Raw genomic sequence first — 6,697 nt, 5'->3', positions numbered from 1 at the left:
CCAGGCTAAGTATATGGACTACAATGGCAAATAATTTGGGAAGAATGATAGAGTGAGATTGTATTCCTAGACTAGTTATTCGTCAGCAGACAAAACCCAAAGCAGACCAATAAATTTGATTGTCCCACTTCTACATTTAAGCAGTTTGGGCTCAGAGAGTGATATCTTCATAACTGGCATTTTGACATGCTGAGAGGCCTTGCAAGCTGCCTCAGAATCAAGGTCCTACAGACTTGTCTCATTCTCCTGATAGAGAGGGACTCTCTCTGGAAATTTTCTTATCTGATCAAGAAAGATTCTTTCCAAAATAAATGCAGTTGCCTTAAATCCTCTCCCTAAGGATCTTATTGAATAATCAGGAAATATCAGCCACAGAAGAAAAGAGACTGGGAGTCATCGCTATGCCGGAAAGACTTTTCATCTGTTCTAAGGGAAGCTCCAAACGATTACCTGAGGAACTCTGTATAATAAGACAAGCTTTGTTTTTGTGCAGCTCTACCTCTCACCATGAAATTTGCTTTCCACCTCCCAGTTTCATGGATTTCTCTCCTACGAGGAGAATATTTAAACATCAAATATCTGGTTCCTCTTTGAGTTAATATTTTGTATGACCCCCCTATGCATATGGGTGCACATTAATAAACTTTGTATACCTTTCTATTGATCTTTTGTTAGCAAACCTTCAGAAAGTAAAAAATGTTTCCCTTTACCCCTACAAAGTCTGAAGTGAAATATTGGATCTGGCCTCTTTCTATGAAGATAGATATGTGAGACTATGAAAAGACTCAATCAGGACACCTATTACGTCTAGTACCTTCCTTAATATCTAGGTGAAACTGTCCTAGGCATACTTCCTTCTATCTTTTTCCCCTCTTTTTAAAGACAGGGATAGGGAGGAGTGAGTTCATAAGGTCTTCCTCTAGGTATGCATTTTACCTTTTGTAGCGTCTGCCAATTTGAACAATTGTGTCTGTTATAGGTTGATGTTGATATAATAATTTTCTACTTCTTATGTATCATATTTTCTATCTTTTGCATGCCTAGCATTCTTTTAATGTCAGAAATTTGAAATTTTATGTCTTTGGGTGATGGATTTTTTATATTCCTATATATATTATTGTGGTTTGTTTTGGGATATAGTTATCTGGAAGATATTTGATCCTTTTGAGTTTACTTTTTGAAATCCATTACTAGCTATGTTACTACTTAGACAGAAAGCTTCTGATTAGTTTATTCAGTATCCCAAGGATAATAAAGTTTGCAGTTCTGGGTGATGGGCACCATATGTGAGTATTGGATACTGTTCCCTCTGTCTTTCCTGGTGGCTCTTTCCAAGATCTCAGGTATTTTCTTTTATGCACATGTTTATATTGCAACTGCTTTCAAATAGAGGGGACCTCGGGTCCTCCTTCTACAGCAAGTTTCTTCTTCAGAATTGAGCCAGGGCTGAAAAGGCAACAGACCCTTTTCTCAGGGAAGGTCATACTACCAGCCTCAGCAGGATTTCCTCCAAAAGTTATGCTCCTTTTGTTCAGCACTTGGCACTTAGGGAAAGGTGAACAACACTACCAGCCAGACTCATCAGGATTCCCACGCAGCCACTGCTTTAGTGCTTCTTTGTCTTCATCTGCTTTGGGGGAGCTGACCCTCCCAGGAAGGCAGATAGTGTAGAGGATACGCTAGCCATTTGACTGGGGTTCACTTCCTCCTTGTTGCCCCATATTTAACAATTCTTGGGTCAATTCTTCCTCCAGCTTCTCTAGTTCCTCCAACAGTTCACAATCACCCACATCTTCTCCAAAACCCACAGGTCAAGAAATGCATCTGAGATCTGCTGGACCACCTCCTGCTAGTCTGTGATGTCATCCATCCGTTCATCTACCTTGCCAGTGTCCAGGTCCTGGTAGGCCTTCTTTATGCCTCGGGCAGCTAACTACAAGGTACGAAGCATGTTTGCATTGGTAGTGGCATTCTCAACGGCTTCATGCTGAAACTCCAGGGGGGGATAATGTTCCATCAATTTGTGCCAGCTGCTGTTCCAATCTTTTCTTCCTCTGTAAAGCCCGCAGAGCAGCTTTCTTATTCTTGAAACCATGGTTCTTTGATAGTCTGTTCTCAGTGCTGCTAATAAACAATTCATGTTGAATCATCTGCTCCAGAAACTCCTTTTTCTTGATTACTATATTCTCTATCTCCTTCAGTTTCTATATTGTTTCTTCAGGGGTTTCACTCCTCTTCTTCTCCTTCCTCAAGATTTGCTGGCACCACTCATGGCAAACTTGCCTCTCTAGCCTCTGCTTCTGCTCATCCTCTACAGTTCTGCCTCGTGTTGATCATTATTCTGTCAAATACTCAAGAAAGACCTTCTGCAGGTCTATGGACTTCTCTCTCTGAATATCACTAGAATAACCTCTCCATGCTCCTCTTTCTTTCTGTTACAAAGTCTATCCTCCTTGGTCTCCCTGGATTCCACTTCCATATTCTCAACTCAGAGAGTCTGCGTGACTCTTTTTAGATTCTGTTTTCTTGTGCTGTGTCCTGGAAACTCTCTTAAGACAATGCATTTGGACAATTTTAGGGCTCTCTCTTTTATTTCCTATATCTCAGGGAAGACTTTTCTTTGTTTTTTGATATATCTTGTTTTGAAGATTGTTGTTTCATATCATTTCCCCCCCCCATTTTGAGTTTACTTCACAAGGAAAGTTTATCCTACATCATCTTGGCCAGAAGCTTCCCTTATGCTTTACAGGTAGATATAATTTCCACTATTCCCTCCAGGATAGAATATTGATTGTGATTTACTATCTGACTGGCAATGAAGAGAGGCAGTTACACAGCTTCCATTTCTACAGCAGCTCTTATACAGGACAGTGACCAATTTTTGAGTTCCACCAAATTCTTTATAGTTCATTTTCAATATGCTTTTGTGTACATGGAAAAATAACTGCCAGTTAAGTTTGTGGATAGAGCAGACACACTGAGGCCTCGGCATGCATCAGAACTTCATTTATTATCTGTTTCCTTATGTTTTTTCCATTAGGGAGCCTAATGATAATTTTGGACCCTGAATAGAGTATCAGTCTAATTTCTGTGTCCAGTCATCCTCAAAATGTTTGTGTATTTCTGTTTCCAAGTATGCCCTTCCCTAAGTAAGTGACAATTGGATTATTGTGTTCTCAATGCTGCTCATAAGGATACACCCAAGACTGGGTAGTTTATAAAGGAGAGAGGTTTAATGGGCTCACAGTTCCACATGGCTGGGGAGGCCTCACAATCATGGCAGAAGGCAAATGAAAAGCAAAGTCACATCTTACATGGCAGCAAGCAAGTGAGCTTGGACAGGAAAACTCCCATTTATAAAACCGTCAGAGCTCATGAGTCTTATTCACTGCCTCAAGAACAGTATGGGGAAACTGCCCCCATGATTCAATTATCTCCACCTGGTCCCACCCTTGAAACATGGGGGTTATGACAATTCAAGGTAAGATTTGGGTGGAGACACAGTCAAATCATATCAGCAATAGATCCATTTGGGGAAGTACTATGGGAATTATTGTAACATCATTCCCCCCAAATACTCTTTGTCTACTGTAGTCAATTGGTACTGGATCTGAAAAACTGTCCGTAAACAGAAATTAATTCAGAAATTCTGACTTATTTGTGTATGGTTGCCTTTAGCCCCTGAATAACTATATTTGACTTCTTTGATTCTATCCACCTCATCCCTACCTCAGGGTTTCTTAACCTCAGATATGTGGATATTATTGTTTGCATATTTCTTTCTTGTGGGAGCTACTCTGTGTATTTTGTGACGCTTAGCAGCAACTTTGGCCTCTACCATTCTGATGCCAGCAGCATCATTCTGCCAAATTGGCAGCCAACCACATTGCCAGACATTGTCCAATTTAGAAAACTTTTTCCTGATTGAGAACCACTTTCTAGGGACTTCAAGTATTTTTAAGAATCTTTATAGGCCTCTCAAATATTTATCAGATTATGTCAAATCTTCTTCAATTACCTCTCAAATAATCCTATTATGACCAGTCAGCCTTCTATCTACCACTTGTTTCCTGTTTCTCACAATCATCTTTATTGCCAATTATGCTCCAAATGTTTTAGTAGCATTTCTTACCATCAGTATGGGAATGTGGAAGATGGCCACTGAGTTTCTCAGGAATGAATGCGTACTTTTTATCAGCACTGGGGTAAAATGAGTATTCTCTAGTCCCTCCCATGGGATATATTCAACTGGTGAGTTTTCCAGTCTTATGTTGTTTATCCATACCAGCATTCCTATGTCCATTTTTTCCATTTTATGCCATATCAGTTTTGTCATTTCAATTTCACTTTGTTTGGGCATCACCTTTCTCAGACTTCCAAAAACAATATGTCAATTTCATTTCCTAGCACATTGCCAAGATGTTAAATCTGTATTATGAGAGAGCACTCTCTCATATCCACAAACTCTTCTTCTTTAAATTTTGTGTTCTCTTATCTTCTTCCCGCAATCCAGTCTCTTCAGTATCTAACCCTAATTCTAACAGTAAATGTTGGCTGAGCCCAGCAGCAAATTCTAGGTATAATCTCCTACGTATGGTACACCCTGCACTTTCTAGCTTGGTTATCTTGTAATTTAGTTTCAGTTATTGAACTTGCAGACTGAAGGGTGTTAGTGTGGGTAAATTCTAACGGGGGTTTATAGTTTCTTGCAAGACAGAACCTGTACATTGATTTCAAGCAAGAAAGGCACTCTAGCAATTAACAGAGAGTAGTGGGCCTTTAATATGGGCCTAGAGTCTTCACAAGTATCTAAACATTCAATAGTTTGAATTGCATTTACCTAGATAACCCTATAATATGCCTCTGAGTCCCACTTTTACCTAATCAGGACCCTGGTTTTAGTAAAGTAGGCATTCATTCCGAGTTTGAGAATTAAACCCTCTTGATAGTTTTGCTGCTACTATTATTCTTAAATCCTGGGCTTGATTCTGTGTTTTGTCTGCTCGCCAACTGCAGTAAAAGAGAATTTCAGTAGAAACAACCAAGGAGGCCCTCTAGTTTCCACTCTTAGCTTTTAATTGATGACTAACTACCCTGAGCCTTTTCTTTATCGAATACATCGTAAGTCCTAGTAAGAACCATTCAACTCCACTTTCCTAATGACAGTTACTTCCCCAGAATTTCTTGAACACCTGAAATATGCCCCCATTAGTGTATATGCCCAATATTACTTTTGCACAATGGAAAGCTTAATGATTACACTGCCAGAGCATGCAAGGCACTAACAGTGTTACACATTCTACCAGTGATGGAGTTTTTGTTGCTTGCAGTATGGTGGTTAATCTAGCTCTAAATTTGTGCTTTCAAGTAGGCTTTCTCAGTGATTTTTGGCATCACCTGTCTAAGGTAAATTTCTCTAAGAAAATTCTGAAGCTGAGATTTGTGGGGAAAAAAAAAAAGATTTAAGTAAGGAATGCTTCTGGGATCAACAACCATAGGAGAATGAAAGAAGTAGGACAGAGCAGAAGGATGTTGAACCGTGATGAAGTCACCACAAATCCTTCAGATGGTTCTGTGGTGAATTCTGGCATGGAACACTCCTACAAAATTCTTTACTTAAAGCAAGGGAGGCAAGCCTTTTAATTCCTACATTGACCCATCAGTGGATGTAGGCTGCTTCTCATAAATGTGGTGTAACCCTCACCAAGTCAGCTTTCATTTGTAGAGTACAGTTACCAGAAAGGGACTTGGTTGACATTTTTATGCTGTCAACATCTCCAGAATCTTGGAGAATAAGCAACTCTGTCCAAAAGTGGAGAGTGGTATCTCTGTGTTACCCCACACTCATTATGTTGCTTATACCAACAAATGAAGATGTGACTGTAGAACCTCCCTCACAGGCTTCAGTGAACTAGATGATTTTTTATTTTTTATTTTTTTATTTTTTTTGCAGGGGGAAGGGTGGCTTCTTGGCCTCTAGACAGATGACTTATTTCCTTAAGGACTCAGGATCAGCCCTGCTTAAAGACAAGGTGAATGACTCAAGAGTATTGCTAGTGAGATAATTGGCTGTCTTCCCTCTGCCCCCGACCCTGCTAGTTGTGTTATTGACTTCATTCCAGAGATTGCAATTAATCAGTGATGTTTCTTCTGATGGCTGGTATAAATAGTGACTTTCCTAAGTGGCAACTCGAGAACTTTTTATTCTGAAGTGACCCAAAAGGCAGTAATATGAGCTTGAGAAATATAGCCTGTATTGTTGTGGCCCTGAGCATTTGCTACCATAAATAATACATGATACAGTCTTCCACATGGACTGTAAATTATTAAATTATGTGTGATACTTCTGAATTTAAATAGACCTACTAACTAGATGCAATAGACTTTGTACACACGCACACACACACCCCACTTCCCTGATAACAAGTAATGCCTGCAGTAGGAGACAGTGTGGTAGTAGATGAACTAAGATTTTTAAAATGTTCTATTTAATTTTGTGAAGAACTTTTTAAAAAGTGAAAGTTCATTTAAATGGAATATGTTACCATTAGTACTTTTACTGGCACTTCCTGTCTGTGCAGTGGAAATTATTGCCCATTTTCACATTCATATAGGGATCAGTATCTTAAACTAGACCTGGAAAACACGAGTTATATTACATGCCAATGTTTCATAGTAGTTCTGCCTTAGTGGGCCA

At 39.4% G+C, this 6,697-nt stretch overlaps 1 pseudogene; it reads right to left on the bottom strand.

Moving 5' to 3' along the window:
• Nucleotides 1-1,679: 1,679 nt before the first annotated feature.
• LOC108522180 (charged multivesicular body protein 4a-like) overlaps nucleotides 1,680-6,697 on the bottom strand; it is a 47,167-nt pseudogene continuing 42,149 nt past the window's right edge.

Source organism: Rhinopithecus bieti, unplaced genomic scaffold (assembly GCF_001698545.2).
Source record: "Rhinopithecus bieti isolate Rb0 unplaced genomic scaffold, ASM169854v2 scaffold_63839, whole genome shotgun sequence".
NCBI classification, from domain to species: domain Eukaryota; kingdom Metazoa; phylum Chordata; class Mammalia; order Primates; family Cercopithecidae; genus Rhinopithecus; species Rhinopithecus bieti.
Note: the sequence above shows the minus strand (reverse complement) of the source record. Positions and strands in the feature narration are given on the sequence as shown.